At 42.1% G+C, this 17,524-nt stretch overlaps 1 protein-coding gene across 1 annotated transcript in view; it reads left to right on the forward strand.

The window, feature by feature from the left end:
• Nucleotides 1–237: 237 nt before the first annotated feature.
• KANK4 (KN motif and ankyrin repeat domains 4) overlaps nucleotides 238–17,524 on the forward strand; it is a 260,029-nt gene continuing 242,742 nt past the window's right edge. The window contains exon 1 of the mRNA XM_082265155.1: nucleotides 238–319. The gene's annotated coding sequence lies outside the window, so the exon portion shown is untranslated. The remainder of the gene's footprint in view (nucleotides 320–17,524) is intronic.

Below are 17,524 nucleotides of genomic sequence, written 5' to 3' on the forward strand. Positions count from 1 at the left end.
AAAGTGAGGCTGTGTTAGTTCAGTGGTCTGCTGAATATGACTGAATATAAAGACCTCTTATGGGCCCCTAATAGGAAACATCTGATTGTACGGGGGTCTTCAGCGTGGTTATACCAAACCTGAAAGGAGACAAGGAAAGCATGCAATAAGTACCTTATCCTGCTACGTTTGGGAGAAGAAATTCCTGTGTTTATTCTCTGACCTTCTCTGGCTTTCAGATAAGATTTTTTTTATTTTTTTTTATTTTGTAAAATAAAGAAGGTTTATTGAACCCTGCAGATTCTAACCCCCAGGAATGGAATATTGCTCTGCAACAGAGGTGGGTGTGTGCGCTTGCAAACAAAGAGAGAACTTTGGGATACAGTGTAACCAGTGACTATTGTTTCCCAGCCTTGCCGCTACAATTTGGGGAGTAGCCCTCCAGGTTTTGGTGGGTCGATGAGGATTTTTTTATTTCATTGTGTTGTAGCTTTGCTAGATTACTATTTTTTTTTTATTTAATATACTTTGGAGGATTGTTTAGTAATACAGTTACTATATTAATATATATTAATAATATATTATATTAATATATATATTAATAATATATTATTTATATAATAATATATTATATTAATATATATATATTAATAATATATTAATATATGTTGTTGTTGCTTATGATGCTTTCCCCTCCTTTTTTTTTTTTTTTAGCTTTTTGCTAAAGACTATAGACATTTCTTTAACCACTTCTGCTCCGGAAGGTTTTACTCCCTTAACCACTTAAGCCCCGGAAGATTTTACCCCCTTCCTGACCAGGGCCTATTTTGCGATTCGGCACTGCGTGAATTCAACTGACAATTGTGCGGTCGTGCAACGCCGTACCCAAACGAAATTTACGTCCTTTTTTTTCCCCACAAACAGAGCTTTCTTTTGGTGGTATTTGATCACCTGTGCGATTTTTACTTTTTGCGCTATAAACAAAAAAAGAGCGATAATTTTGAAAAAATAACAATATTTTTCACATTTTTTTATATGAAGTTCCCCCCCAAAAAATGTAAAAATCTAAATTTTTTATCATTTTAGGCCAATTTGTTTTCTGCTACATATTTTTGGTAAAAAAAATCGCAATAAGCGTATTTTGATTGGTTTGCGCAAAAGTTATTGCGTTAACTAACTAAGGGAAAGATTTCTGTCGTTTTTGGTGTTTTTTTTAACGAGTAATGGGGGCGATCTGCAAATTTTTTTTTTGCGGGACTGCGACATTGCGGTGGACAGATCGGACCCTTGACTGACATTTTTGACACTTTTGGGGGTACCAGTGACATTACTACAGTAATCAGTGCTATACATATTCACTGTTACTGTAAAAATTACACTGGCAGGGAAGGGGTTACTTTTATTGGAGAGGGAGGGGTTAATGTATGCCTGGTGCTTACTGACATGTGTGGGGGGAGGTGACTGAGTGACACAGGGACAGATCGCAGGTTCAGCTATGCTGAACCCTGCAATCTGACCCTGCCTGTCACTTAGGAGATCCGCCCGCTTTGTTTACACAAGCAGGCGGATCTCCACACTCGATTCCTCGACGATCGGGGAAGCGCAGCGGCTCCTCCCCTGGCCCGACTCCCGCTGTGACTGAATACAGCGGGAGCCAGCCTCCGGCGGCGCGCGCAGCCGAGAGAGGGGAATGTCTGGCGACGTAGGTCTACGTCGCCAGACGTCATGGAACCACTTTGCCGCAGTAGAGCTCTAGTGAGCAGCGGTAAAGTGGTTAATGACCAGGCCATTTTTTGCGATTCGGCACTGTGTTACTTTAATGAAAAAATTGCGCGGCCGTGCGATGCTGTACCCAAATACAATTGATGTCCTTTTTTTTTCCACAAATAAAGCTTTCTTTTGGTGGTATTTGATCACATTTGCAGTTTTTAGATTTTGCGCTATAAACCAAAAAAAGAGTGACAACTTTTAAAACAAATTCCATATTTTTTACTTTCTGCTATAAAACATTCCCAATAAAATCAATTTTTTTTTTAAGTTGAGGCCGATTTGTTTTCTGCTACATATTTTTGGTAAAAAAAATCCCAAAAAGCTTATTTTAATTGGTACAAACTATAGGATAGATTTTTGGAATTTTTATTAATTCTTTTGGTTTTTATTAGTAATGGTGATGATCAGCGTTTTTTAGTGGGAATGCGACATTGCGGCGGACAGATTGGGCCTCTAACTGACATTTTTGACACTTTTTGGGGACCAGTGACATTAATAAAGTAATCAGTGCTAAATGATATGCACCGATTTTATTATTTTACGTACTTATATAGCGCCATCAATTTACGCAGCGCTGTACATATCTCTTATTCATCTACATCAATCTTTGCCCCCAAGGAGCTTACAATCTAAGGCCCCTAACAAACATTCATACATACACATAGTAGGGCCAATTTAGACAGGAGCCAATTAGCCTACCAGCATGTCTTTGGAGTGTGAGAGGAAACCAGAGTATCCGGAGGAAAGCAGGCACAGGGAGAACGTGCAAACTCAATGTAACAATGATCAGATTTGATCATTGCCCCCCCCCTCCCCCCCAAAAAAATAATATATGTAACTACTTATAAAGTGTGAGCTGAAGTTTGTTGGTTTATCTAAATCTGCTAGTACAACTAACACTCCCCTCCCCATCCAGAGTGGAGGCGCTTTAGTACAGGAGGTGTGTTACTGTCCAGATCACCAGGTGAAAATGGAGAAAAAAAGAAAACGAATGCAGCCACATCTAATGATTGGTAAGCTGCAATATAGTACATTTTTGGTTTAATACTGCTTTAACCACTTTAACCCCGCCCACCGTACATTTACTGCGGCACTCAGCCGCTGCTGGGCAAAGCGATGTAGCTCTACGTTGCTCGCTCAGGAGACTGTAGGGGGTGAGCGCACGCCGACAGCGGCGCGCTCCCACCCCCGCTCGTTCCCTGGGGAGCCAGCGCGTGTGACCGGCGGCTCCGATGCCCACCGGCCACTCGCGATCTCCCTCAGCAGAGGGAGAAAGACAGACGGCTGATGTAAACACAGCCGTCTGTCATTCTCCCTGAAGTGATCACAGAGGCTATGCGATCCTGCTATGTAGGATCGTATGTCTCTGTGATTACTTCACAAGCCACGCCCCCTGACAGTTAGAATCACGCCCCTAGGGACACACTTAACCCCTTGATCACCAGTAAAGTTAACCCCTTCCCTGCCAGTGTCATTTTTACAGTAACAGTGCATATTTTTAGCACTGATTACTGTAGTAATGTCACTGGTACCCCCAAAAGTTTCAAAAATGTCAGTTAGGGGTACGATCTGTCCGCCGCAATGTCGCAGTCCCGTAAAAAAAATCGCAGTTCGCCGCCATTACTAGTTAAAAAAAAAAAACAATAAAAATGATATAAATCTTTCCCGTAGTTAGATAAAGGCAATAACTTTTGCGCAAACCAATCAAAATATTTTTTTTTACCAAGAATATGTAGCAAAAAACAAATTGGCCTAAACTGTTAAAAAATTTAGATTTTTACATTTTTTTTGAGAATTTCATATAAAAAAATGTGAAAAATATTGTTATTTTTTCAAAATTGTTGCTATTTTTTGTTTATAGCGCAAAAAATAAAAATCGTACAGGTGATGAAATACCATCAAAAGAAAGCTCTGTTTATGGGAAAAAAAGGACATCAATTTCATTTGGGTACAGCGTTGCGCGACCACGCAATTATCCGTTAAATTCACGCAGTGCCGAATCGCAAAATAGGGCCTGGTCATTGAGCAGCCAAATCCTCCGGGGCTAAAGTGGTTAAGAAGGGTTTTTTATGAAAAACATTCACAGTTGAATATGCAAGCTACAAAAGGGGAAATTTTCATATGCATGGCTGACTTTTTTTTTCTAAAAAAAAAAATGTAGTAAATTGCAGCTTTACCAGTCCTTAGACTTTTTCCCTTCATTTTCACCTGGAGATCCTGCCAGTAATACATTTCCTGTCCTAGGTGAAAACACTCACTCATTGTACTCATTATACTGTGTCTATGGAGAAAGAGCCTTTTCACCCCAGCAGGGGGAGTCACAGTTCCAGCACCTCCAGCACTGAATGTATGCAAAGGGTACGTTTTTTTTTTTTTTTTTTTACCAAAAATATGTAGCAGAATACAAATTGGCCTAAACTGATAAAAACATTTTATTTTTAATTTTCTTTTTATTGGGAATGTCTTATAGCAGAAAGTAAAAAAAAATTTTGTGTTTTTTTCAAAATTGTCGCTCTTTTTTTGGTTTATAGCACAAAATCGAAAAACCGCCAAATCAAATACCACCAAAAGAAAGCTCTACTTGTGGGAAAAAAGGACATCAATTGTATTTGGGTACAGCGTCGCGTCGCCATTGTTAGTTAAAGTAATGCAGTACCGAATCGCAAAAAATGGCCTGATCATTAAGGGGGTAAAACCTTCCAGAGCTGAAGTGGTTAAGTCAAGCACAGATTTAATTTAGGCCCACATCAGAATAGCTTTTGCTTATATAGTTAACATGAAATGTGGCATGAAAGAACGATATTCTGTCACATGAATGCAGATTATCTCTTTAAGACAAGAGTAATGTGATCTCTATATTCTTTATCACGTTTAAAGAAAAACTTTTCTTAGTGCTACTTACATTTATATATATGTGTATGTATATACTGTGTATATATATATATATATATATATATATATATATATATGTGTGTGTGTATATATATACAGTGCCTTGCGAAAGTATTCGGCCCCCTTGAACTTTGCGACCTTTTGCCACATTTCAGGCTTCAAACATAAAGATATAAAACTGTAATTTTTTGTGAAGAATTAACAACAAGTGGGACACAATCATGAAGTGGAACGAAATTTATTGGATATTTCAAACTTTTTTAACAAATAAAAAACTGAAAAATTGGGCGTGCAAAATTATTCAGCCCCTTTACTTTCAGTGCAACAAACTCTCTCCAGAAGTTCAGTGAGGATCTCTGAATGATCCAATGTTGACCTAAATGACTAATGATGATAAATAGAATCCACCAGTGTGTAATCAAGTCTCTGTATAAATGCACCTGCACTGTGATAGTCTCAGAGGTCCGTTTAAAGCGCAGAGAGCATCATGAAGAACAAGGAACACACCAGGCAGGTCCGAGATACTGTTGTGGAGAAGTTTAAAGCCAGATTTGGATACAAAAAGATTTCCCAAGCTTTAAACATCCCAAGGAGCACTGTGCAAGCGATAATATTGAAATGTAAGGAGTATCAGACCACTGCAAATCTACGAAGACCTGGCCGTTCCTCTAAACTTTCAGCTCATACAAGGAGAAGACTGATCAGAGATGCAGCCAAGAGGCCCATGATCACTCTGGATGAACTGCAGAGATCTACAGCTGAGGTGGGAGACTCTGTCCATAGGACAACAATCAGTTGTATACTGCACAAATCTGACCTTTATGAAAGAGTGACAAGAAGAAAGCCATTTCTTAAAGATATCCATAAAAAGTGTTGTTTAAAGTTTGGCACAACCACCTGGGAGACACCAAACATGTGGAAGAAGGTGCTCTGGTCAGATGAAACCAAAATTAAACTTTTTGGCAACAATGCAAAACGTTATGTTTGGCGTAAAAGCAACACAGCTCATCACCCTGAACACACCATCCCCACTGTCAAACATGGTGGTGGCAGCATCATGGTTTGGGCCTGCTTTTCTTCAGCAGGGACAGGGAAGATGGTTAAAATTGATGGGAAGATGGATGGAGCCAAATACAGGACCATTCTGGAAGAAAACCTGATGGAGTCTGCAAAAAAGACCTGAGACTGGGACGGAGATTTGTCTTCCAACAAGACAATGATCCAAAACATAAAGCAAAATCTACAATGGAATGGTTCACAAATAAACATATCCAGGTGTTAGAATGGCCAAGTCAAAGTCCAGACCTGAATCCAATCGAGAATCTGTGGAAAGAACTGAAAACTGCTGTTCACAAACGCTCTCCATCCAACCTCACTGAGCTCGAGCTGTTTTGCAAGGAGGAATGGGCAAAAATTTCAGTCTCTCGAAGTGCAAAACTGATAGAGACATACCCCAAGCGACTTACAGCTGTAATCGCAGCAAAAGGTGGCGCTACAAAGTATTAACTTAAGGGGGCTGAATAATTTTGCATGCCCAATTTTTCAGTTTTTTATTTGTTAAAAAAGTTTGAAATATCCAATAAATTTCGTTCCACTTCATGATTGTGTCCCACTTGTTGTTGATTCTTCACAAAAAAATTACAGTTTTATATCTTTATGTTTGAAGCCTGAAATGTGGCAAAAGGTCGAAAAGTTCAAGGGGGCCGAATACTTTCTCAAGGCACTGTATATATATATATATATATATATATATATATATACTGGTAACATTGTATATCACTAGTATAATTTCAAAAAAATGACCTTCCTCTGTGGGGTGGTCCTTGCTCCTGAATAGAGTTTTGCTCGCCTAATTACATTCTGACGCACACCCATGGGGCATCCACATAATGGCCTGGGCTCACAGCAGGTTGCACAATCACACTTAATAACTGGTGTGTTTGGACATGGGATGTGTCTTAGCCCCAAACATTACATGCATACAAAAAAAAAAAAAACGCCCAAGGGACTTTGTGAGACACATTAAAATTTATAAATAATATCTTACATTTTACAGAAAATAAACATCTGAAAAATCTCACATCAAATATAAAAACAGAATAAATATGCACTAGGCAATGATGTACATAGAATGGAAATGGTTACACAAGTTTTCAGCATTACACATAATTCATGGTAAATACGTTCTTGCACATATCTTTCGACACGTTACGCAAAGCAGCGCTTGCTTCTTCAGGAGGAAATCTATGGGGAAAAAAGCATATGGTATACCTGCAAATTCACTGAAGTATCAAAAGAAAAACATTTACTGGATGCTAATCCAAGCAGTTAAAATCAATGTAACCCCCCAAAAAAAGGGCAAAAATTAGGTGGGATTTTCCCAGGGCGATATACCGACAAGATTTAAAGGGTCATAGATCTGGTTTCTTTGTTGCGTTCCAATTGGGATGATGTAGGCACCAGGTGAGAAATGTTGTTGTCATTGGACCTACATAAGGCCTTTGATTCTTTATCTTGGCCCTTCCTTTTCTAAATATATTGAGGACAGGGTACTGTGGGCCGAAATTTCTCACTCTCCTAGGTGCGCTATATTCAAACCCTTCGGCTAATATTATTGCGTATGGTCATGAATCATATTTCCTGAAAATTAGAAAGGGGACTATCGCTTCACCTCTTTGTCATAGCAATTGAAACGTTGGCAATAGCCATTCGATCCAACCCTAATATTCACTGCATTACTAGTGGAGGCAAAGCTCATAAATGTGCTTCATTTGCCGATGACCTGTTGGTATTTATCACAGACCCCATTATGACCCTGCCTAAACTATTTGCCACCTTGTCCGACTTTGGGACCATCTCGGGATTATGGGTAAACCAAATCAGAAGCATTAGAAGTAAATCTTCCAGTCCAGTTCTGGCTACGGATGTCTTTTCCTTTAAATGGTGTACACAGGCACTCCCTTATCTCGAAGTTAAGCTTACCTCTGACATCTCCATGCTGTATTGGGTTAACTACGTTCCCCTTTACACTTCAATTAAACATGACCTAAACAACTGGCAGGCCCATGCTCTTTCCTAGATGGGTAGAATTGAGGCCATTAGGATGACAGTTCTTCCTCAAATCCTATATGATGTCTGGTCTCTGTTGACTCCACTAATGTCTGCATTTTTAGGAAACTGCAATCACGGATTTATAAATTCATCTGAGGTACTAGTGGTTGCAGGGTGGCTCGCTCTACTTTTGTATACTTCCAAGTGGTGGGGCAGTCTGGGAGTTCCCCATTTTCGGCGTTATTACGCGTTATTATCAATTTTTTTCAAAGTCAGATCAACCTGATAGGGTTCGGTTGGAGGTACAAGCTAGTACCTCTTACCATGGACCTCCTGTTTTGGCTTCCTCCAAAGGAACGCTGGGCCAATGTCGAGTCCTTCCTTGTCCCACTCTCTAAACCTTTGTGACATAATGTGCTGTGCAAACTATATCCTTTAAAAACTCCTCATTCCCCGGTGGCCCCTCTTTTTACCAATCCACATTTTCCCCTAGGACAGAATACCCAACAATTCACATGGTGGGTCAATAAGGGTCTCTAGACTTACCTTTCTCGAGGTTGTATCAAAAAGTTCCACAAAGTATGGGATATCTGGGTTGAAGCCTCCTCTACTAACACAGACTCAATAGATGAATAACTAGAATATAATCCCTTATTCAACAATGACTATTGAGATCCCATGGATATGCTTGGGATGATAGCAAACCACCTAGATATTAGGATTCTAAATTGATGTCTTAGGTTTAGTTGTATTTACCTTAAACGCATACAATTCTATGCATTATACAATGTACTGACCTTGATGCAATTCTAAAAGTACCGACACATAGAAAGGGGTTTCATTTTTTCACTTTTTTTTTTTTTTTTATTTCTCTTCTTGTTTTTGGTAGTTTTTTTTCTTTTTGAGCCTGGGAATGCCCGATAGGCTCTGTTTTGTACGATCTTAAAAAACCTGAAATAAAAAAATTAGGGTCTCCACAGGATACAATGAAAAGAAAAAAAACAATCGGCACAAACACATAGGAACTAATAAAGTAATTGATTGCCAGCTGAACACTAAGGCCCCTTTCACACTGTAGAGTCCGTCGGCGGACTCCGTTTTTCTCAGCGGGGGATCGATCTGCCGATCCCCTGCTGAGCAGGCGGATGGCAGCTGTGTCTTCGCGCTGTGTGCAGGGACAGAGCTGTCAGGTCCCCGCTGTTCTCTATGGGGGAATCGGATGAGAACAGACCGTCTGTCCGTTCTCATCCGATCCGCTGGACGGATGGAAAATAGGATTTCCATCCGTCCAGATTTGACGGACCGGATCGGATGTCAGCGGACATGTCTCCGCTGGCATCCGATGCCCCATAGCGATGCATGGGGCATCCGTTCAGATCCGCTTTAAAAAGTGACAGGCGGATCTGAACGGTCCGCTAGTGTGAAAGGGGCCTTAAAGGTAATCACAAAACCTCAAATGCAGTCAAAATAAAAAGGAAGTGCAGCACAAAACAGTCCAATCTAAAATACACAAATATTATAATGAAGGTTCACACAATATGGTAAGATGAACCACAAAGCCCAGACAGCAGCAAGAGAGATTCACGTGTGGGAAAACAGGAATTCAGAAACACACAATATGGGTGACAATCCCTCCACCACTGAGATGCTTGCTCACTCACCTTAATCAAGGGACTCCTTGGCTAACAGGGAGTCAATAGCGCGTGTCCCCTTGGGGGGTAAAATAATAGCCAGTACAGCCAGCAATAATCTTCCAGGAATCCAAACAGGCACATGTAAATAAAGGAAGATCTAAGTGCTTTCTGTTTTAGACTAATGCATCTTTTATTAAACTACATCAATATCTACTCACATATAAAATGATCAAAAACAGCTCTGAGACATAAAGCAAAGTAATGTCCGTCTCTCAGGATGGGAGATCAGCTCCTTCCCCGTACGCGCTACGTCCAATAGGTCCCCACTGATGAAGTCCTATTGGACGTAACGGGTACGACGAGCAAGGAGCTACGCGTGGATAACGTCACCCACTGCCATCCTGAGAGACGAAATTACTTTGCCTTATGTCTCAGAGCCGTTTTTGATCGTTTTAAATGCAAGTAGATATTGATGTTGCATGTCTGGTGGTTCTGTTGATTCTGGATTAGAATATAACATTTTGTATACTCGGTAAAGGGACAAAATATACCCAAAAACGCAGAACCAGCGTTGTCCGCTGATGAGATCCCCAGACACTGCCAAACCCAGCAGCTAAAATTACTATAGCGTGAGCATGTAAATCACCCGTGGTTAACATCACGCTGGTTAAACACAAAATATCCTGGATAATAATTGATGCTAAATTGACAGGTATGCTTAGAGACAAGCAAGCTAGGATGGAAAAAGTGTTGAATCCCTGGATTAAATACCTTCAAGCTCCCTAGAAACTGGGATGCTTTGTGATCGGGGGCCTGGATTGAGCGGACCAATTCTTGTCCTTCTTCCACCTTTCTTTCTTTCCTTTACATTCTCCTTTACTTTTCTTATGATTTTATGTTTTTTTTTAATATGGAATTAGGAGAGGCTCTATGGTCCCCAATGGAGGGACCATAGAGCCTTTTCTAATTCACAATATATTTGGGAGCAAGGCACCATGCCTTGAGGCACTGTGAAGATTTCCTGACATTATTGCTCCCACACCTCTCAATGTACTGTAATTGTGTTAACATTTGATCAACTGATAATGTTATGTCCTTATATAGTTATGTCAAGGGCTTTTTTTCTCAGAGAATAGGTACAGGAACGCCACCTTCTGAGCCACCCTTCGTCTGTCTCCACTTCCTACCTATCTCTAAACACCATCCCTTGGTTCCATTTACTACCCACCTCTGAGCGCCATCCCTTGGTTCCACCCCCTACCCACCTCTGAGCACCGTCCCTTAGTTCCATACCCTAAGTACCACTGAACACCATCCCTGGATCCCCCCCCTCCCGACCCACCTCTGAGCATCGTCCTTTGGTTTCCCCACCTACCTACCTCTGAGTGCCATCCCTTGGTTCCACCCCCCTACCCACCTCTGGGCACCGTCCCTTGGTTCCACCCAACCCACCTCTGAGTGCCGTCCCTTGGTTCCACCCTCTACCCACCTCTGAACACTGTTCCTTGGTTCCACCCACTACGCACTTCTGAACACCGTCCCTTGGTTCCACACCCTACCCACCTCTGATCGCCTTCCCTTTTATTCCACACTCTACCCATCTCTGAGCACCGCCCCTTGGTTCCACACTCTACCCACCTCTGAACACTGTTCCTTGGTTCCACCCACTACACACTTCTGAACACCGTCCCTTGGTTCCACCCCCTACCTACGTCTGAGCACCATCCCAACAGCATCAGACCCTCCCCAGCAAAAATAGACCCACCCACACAACAATAGACTCCCCCCCCCCAGCAACAATGGACCTCCCACAATGAAATAGCACCCCAGCAACAATAGACCTCCAGCAACAACAACAGATCTCCCATCAATAGACCTCTTCCTTAAAAGTAGATCCCTCCCAGCAACACTTGACCCTCTAGCAACATAACACCAACTCCCAACCAGCAACAATAGACTTTTACACAATGATAGACCCCAACACAAAAATAGATCCCCTAGCAGCCAGCATCAGTAGACCCTCACACCCATGCAATCTGATTCCTGTCTGAAGTGACAGTTCGCACTGCGATATGCGAACCGATCTGGGAGTGTCATTAACTTTGTATTGACACCACCCAGCGGTTCGCATTTGACAGTGGGAACTGCCTGCAAATTGGGTGCGATGCGGGAACGCAGTGGTTTCCTGCATCGTACCAATGTGAACAACCAAAGTCGAATGTTTGTAACACGGGGACTGCCTGTATTCCACTCTGTCCCCAGCAGGACAAGCAGTAATGACACCTCACATCCAGGGCAATCAGACTTAAAATGCCTGTCTAAGTGACCGGCCAAACCGCCCTCAGCATCACAATGGTGGGAAAAAGCCAGCCAAACACCAGCCAATCAAAGGAGAGTGGCCGCAGTCTTCTTTTTTTTTTTTTTTGGTTACATTGATTTTAACTGCTTGGATCAGCATCCAGTTAATGTTTCTCTTTTGATACTTCAGTGAATTTATAAGTATACCATGTTCTTTTTTTTTTTGTCTCTCTAACGACCTGTTTTTTCCCCGTAGATATATATGAGTTCTCACCTATTTACCATGAATCATATGTAATGCTGAAACTTTTGTAACCATTTCTATTCTATGTACATCATTTGAACAGTGCATATTTATATAGTTTTTATATGTGATGTGAGCTTTTTTAAGATGTTTATTTTCAGTAAAATGTAAGAAATTGTTATGATTTTCAATGTGTCTCACAAAGTGGGCATTGTTTTTTTTGTAGGTGGGTTTCCTAATGTTGGATTGCAGAACAGCAAGTCTGTGGTGGCCAATGCTGGAAAGGAAATTAGTATAGTATAAAGTAATTAGCAGTGAAAGTTACTTTTTCATATTAAACCCTGCTGGGCAATTTGTTTTTCATTGAAATAAAAAAGGTGGAGTTGAGATTCAAAGCTGAACATTAGGCAGACAAAAATACTCAAACAAATGCATCTCTGTATCAATTAATACATCATCAAATACTGTATGTATTGATACACTATAATACCAAAAGTATTGGGACGCCTGCCTTTACACGCACATGAACTTTATCGGCATCCCAGTCTTATTCCGTAGGGTTCAATATTGAGTTGGCCCACCCTTTGCAGCTATAACAGCTTCAACTCTTCTGGGAAGGCTGTCCACAAGGTTTAGGAGTGTGTCTATGGGAATGTTTGACCATTCTTCCAGAAGCACATTTGTAAGGTCTCCGACCTTTTTCATCCCTAAGGTGTTCTATCGGGTTGAGGTCAGGACTCTGTGCAGGTCAGTCAAATTCCTCCACCCCCAAACTCGCTCATCCATGTCCTTATGGACTTTGCTTTGTGCTCTGGTCCAAATCATTTGGTGGAAGGGGGATTATGGTGTGGGGTTGTTTTTCAGGGTTTAAGCTTGGCCTCTTAGTTTCAGTGAAGGTAACTCTGCGTCAGCATACCAAGACAGGAAGAGGTGGCCAACACGTAGAGAATATTTTGTAAATAAAGGTACATTGGCTACAATTTCCCATTTCCCCTATATATGGCGATTTTTGGCTACTCATGCACGCTGTGGCTCTGAGAAGGAGGGTTCTCCCTCGAAACGCGTCAGCCCAGCTAGACATTTGTGGACACCAGCATGTCATCCAACACAGGGGCTCCCTGGCTATTTGGAGACAACCGGTTCCATTGTGGTTTTATGTGCGCTATCGTCATTTGCTTGTGAGTACAATGTATATTGTCTTCGGATTTTAAAGATGTTGTAAACCCTCTCTAAGAACATGTACCTATAGGTAAGCTCAGGGCTTTTTTTCAGCGGGAACGCGGGGGAACGCAGTTCCGGCACCTCCAGAACTGAATGTATGTAATGGCAATGGATGCTCGGGTGTGCTGGTGGGTCTGTTGATGCTGGCTAATAGGCAATCTATTGTTGCTGGAGGGGATCTATTTTTGCGGAGGATGGGGGTCTATAGTTGCTGGGGAGGTCTTCTGTTGCTCATGGGGTATGTATTGTTACTGGGGTGGGTCTTGTGTTGATGGTGGGTCAGTTGTTGCTGGGAGGGATTTATTGTTGAGGGAGAGGTCTTTGCCGCTTGCTGCTGGAGGGTCTATTGATGCTGGCTACTGGGTAATCTAGTATTGCTGGAGGGGATCTATTTGCGCAGAGGATCTATTGTTGCTGGGGAAGTCTGTTGTTGTTGGTGGGGTATCTATTGTTGCTAGGGTGGGTCTTATGTTGCAGGGCATCAATCATTGCTGGAAGGTGATTTCCTGTTGAGGGAGGGGTCTAATGTTGCTGGCTGCTGGAGGGTCTATTGATGCTGGCTGTTGGAAGTCCATTGTTGCAGGGGTGGATCTATTGTCGCTGGGGTGTCCATTGTTTCTAGATCTATTATATTGCCTTTCTTGTTATTGTTAATTCTCTAAAAGGGGTGATACTGGGAGGTGGGCAAGAGGTGAAACCAAGGAACAGTGCTCGGGGGTGGGTAGGGGACGGAGTCAAGGGGTGACTCAGAAGGGAGGAGTTCCTGCACCTATTCTCTGAGAAAAAAAGCCCTGGTTAAGCTTATAAAAAGGCTTACCTATAGGTACTGTAAATATCTCCTAAACTTGCACCATTTAGGAGATATTTAATTTTAATGCAGCCGATAACGTCATTGGCGCATGCGCTCTGAAAGAATGGCCACCTGTGCCGCTCCTTCAGAGCCCTGTGCCGTGAACGGCGACTCCTGCTCGCATGCGCGGGATTGATGTAATCGCGCCTCCGGCCAATCAGATGGCCGGAGGACACGAACCAGGAAGCAGGACGGCCAAATATGTCAGCTGCCCTGGGGGCTTCGTTCTAAGGTAAGTATTTCATAATGAGCTAGTATGCCATGCATACTAGCTCATTATGTCTTTGTCTTACAGAGTTTTTTTTTGGGGGGGGGGAAAGGGGGTTTACTTCCTCTTTAACCACTTTAAGACCGGAGGATTTGGCTGCTCAATGACCAGGCCCTATTTTGTGATTCGGCACTGCGTGACTTTAACGGACAGTCGCGCGGTCGTGCGACGCTGTACCCAAACAAAATTGACATCTTTTTTTTCCCACAAATAGAGCTTTCTTTTGGTGGTATTTGATCCCCTGTGCGATTTTTATTTTTTGCGCTATAAACAAAAAAAGAGCGACAATTTTGAAAAAAATAACAATATTTTTCACATTCTTTTATATGAAATTCTCAAAAAAAAAAAAATTAAAAAATCAAAATGTTTTAACATTTTAGGCCAATTTGTTTTCTGCTACATATTTTTGTTAAAAAAAATCGCAATAAGCGTATTTTGATTGGTTTGCGCAAAAGTTATTGCATTTACTAACTACGGGAAAGATTTATGTCATTTTTATTGTTTCTTCTGCGATTTTTTTGTGGGACTGCGACATTGCGGCGGACAGATCGGACCCCTAACTGACATTTTTGACACTTTTGGGGGGACCAGTGACATTACTACAGTAATCAGTGCTAAAAATATGCACTGTTACTGTAAAAATTACACTGGCAGGGAAGGGGTTAACTGTACTGGTGATCAAGGGGTTAAATGTGACCTTAGGGGCATGATTCTAACTGTAGAGGGGCGTGGCTTGTGAGATCATCACAGAGACATACGATCCTACATAGCAGGATCACATAGCCTCTGTGATTATCTAAGGGAGAATGACAGACAGTTGTGTTTACATCAGCCGTCTGTCCTTCTCTGTCAGCAGTGGGAGATCGCGAGTGGCCGGCGGCCATCGGAGCCGCCGGTCACACACTGGCTCCCCAGCTAACGAGCGGGGGCAGGAGCGTGCCGCCGGTGGCGCACACTCGCCCCCTAGAGTCTCCTGAGAAAGCGATGTAGTACTACGCCGCTTTGCCCAGGAGCGGCTGCCTGCCCCAGTAAAACTGCGGTGGGCGGTCGCTAAGTGTTTATTAAACCTTTTAGTGGTAATGCACAAGGTCGTGCGCCCTTCTTTTGTTGTTTTTCAGTGTATTTTGGATACCCTTGGTCCTGAGGGGGCGGCAAGACCTAAGTGATGCATACAAAAACCATATAAGAACACTTATCCTTTGTCACACACCATCTGAGCGCAGGAGAATTTTGGTATGTTGACTTTTTAAATACAAACCTGCACTATTCAGCAGAAATGGAAGTAGTGTTCACGTTCTAAAATCCACATTTTATAAGCAACAGTTTGCTACATGTGATAGTTGGTGGTTACACCTCTCTAGTATCTCATGTGTTGTATATAGGGAAGCTAGTTAGGACCTGAGCACTCATAATTCCATTTCTACAGCATAGTTAGTAATTAACCACTTTACCACCGGAGGATTTTGCTGTCTTACGTCCAGGCCACTTTTTGCGATTCGGCACTGTGCGACTTTAACTGACAATTGCGCGGTCATGCAACGCCGTATCCAAACGAAATTTACGTTCTTTTTTTTCCCACAAACAGAGATTTCTTTTGGTGGTATTTGATCACCTGTGCGATTTTCATTTTTTGCGATATTAATTAAAAAAAGCGACAATTTTGAAAAAATAACAATATTTTTCTACTTTGACAGTTAAAAAATATCCAATATATTAAATTTTTGTCATATATTTAGGCCAAAATGTATTTAGCTACATGACTTTGACAAAAAAATTCTCAATGAGCGTATTTTTAACCAGCTTTATGACCGGAAGGTTTTACCCCATTCCTGACCAGGCCATATTTTGCGATTCGGCACTGCGTTACTTTAACGGACAATTGCGCGGTCGTGCAACGCTGTACCCAAATTAAATGTCCTTTTTTTCCCCAGAAACAGAGCTTTCTTTTGGTGGTATTTGATCACCTGTGCGATTTTTACTTTTTGCGCTATAAACAAAAAAAGAGCGACAATTTTGAAAAAATAACAATATTTTTCACATTTTTTTTTATGAAATTCCCCCCCCCCCCCAAAAATGTATAAATCAAAATTTTTTATCATTTTAGGCCAATTTGTTTTCTGCTACATATTTTTGGTAAAAAAAAAATCGCAATAAGTGTATTTTGATTGGTTTGCGCAAAAGTTATTGCGTTTACTAACTAAGGGAAAAATTTCTGTCATTTTTTTTAACGAGTAATGGCAGCGATCTGCGATTTGTTTTGCGGGACTGCAAAATTGCAGCGGACAGATCGGACCCTTGACTGACATTTTTTACACTTTTGGGGGTACCAGTGACATTACTACAGTAATCAGTGCTATAAATATGCACTGTTACTGTAAAAATGACACTGGCAGGGAAGGGGTTAATTTTTATTGGAGAGGGAGGGGTTAATGTATGCCTGGTGCTTACTAACGTGTGTGGGGGGAGGCGACTGAGTGACACAGGGACAGATCGCAGGTTCAGCTATGCTGAACCCTGCAATCTGACCCTGCCTGTGGCTTAGGAGATCCGCCTGCTTTGTTTACACAAGCGGGCGGATTTCCACACTCGATTCCCCGACGATCGGGGAAGAACGGCGGTGATCCTCCCCTGGCCTGACTTCCGCGCCGAGAGAGGGGAATGTGCCACTTTGCCGCAGTACAGTCAACGTGACTGGTCGGCAAGTGGTTAAAGAGGGCAGGGATACCAGAAATTGCTATTTTCGATGAGGTTATAAGTTTACGCTTACTGTGCTGTCACACGTTTGTAATACAGGGGATCCTAAAAATCGCCATATATAGGGAAAATGGGAAATTGTAGCCAATGTACCTTTATTTACAAAATATTCTCTACATGTTGGCCACCTCTTCCTAAACACACACAAAGTCTTCTCACCATTCATAATATGGGGTTGTTAATTTTTCCTATGTATGGAGACTTTTGGGACATCCTGTGTGTGTGTTGGATATATGTGTGTGTGTATAGAGCAGCCTGGATCCTCATCTTCTCGGGGCTCTCTTCGGTGCTCTTGACTCCTCCCTCCCTTTGAGTGCCCCTACAGCAAGCAACTTGCTATGGGGACACCCGAGTTGAGTCACAGTTCCATGTATCCATTCAGACGCGGAGCTGAGGTTTGTCCCGTCCCCTCTCTCCCTCCTCATTGGCTAACTGACTTTGATTGACAGCAGCGGGAGCCAATGGCGCAGCTGCTGTGTCTTAGCTAATGAAAAGGGGAGTCCCAGCCAGCTGAGACAGTCGTGGACATCTCTGGATTGAAAGGGGGCTCAGGTAAGTATTAG

This window comes from Pelophylax lessonae (genome assembly GCF_965119305.1).
Source record: "Pelophylax lessonae genome assembly, chromosome: 8".
NCBI lineage: Eukaryota > Metazoa > Chordata > Amphibia > Anura > Ranidae > Pelophylax > Pelophylax lessonae.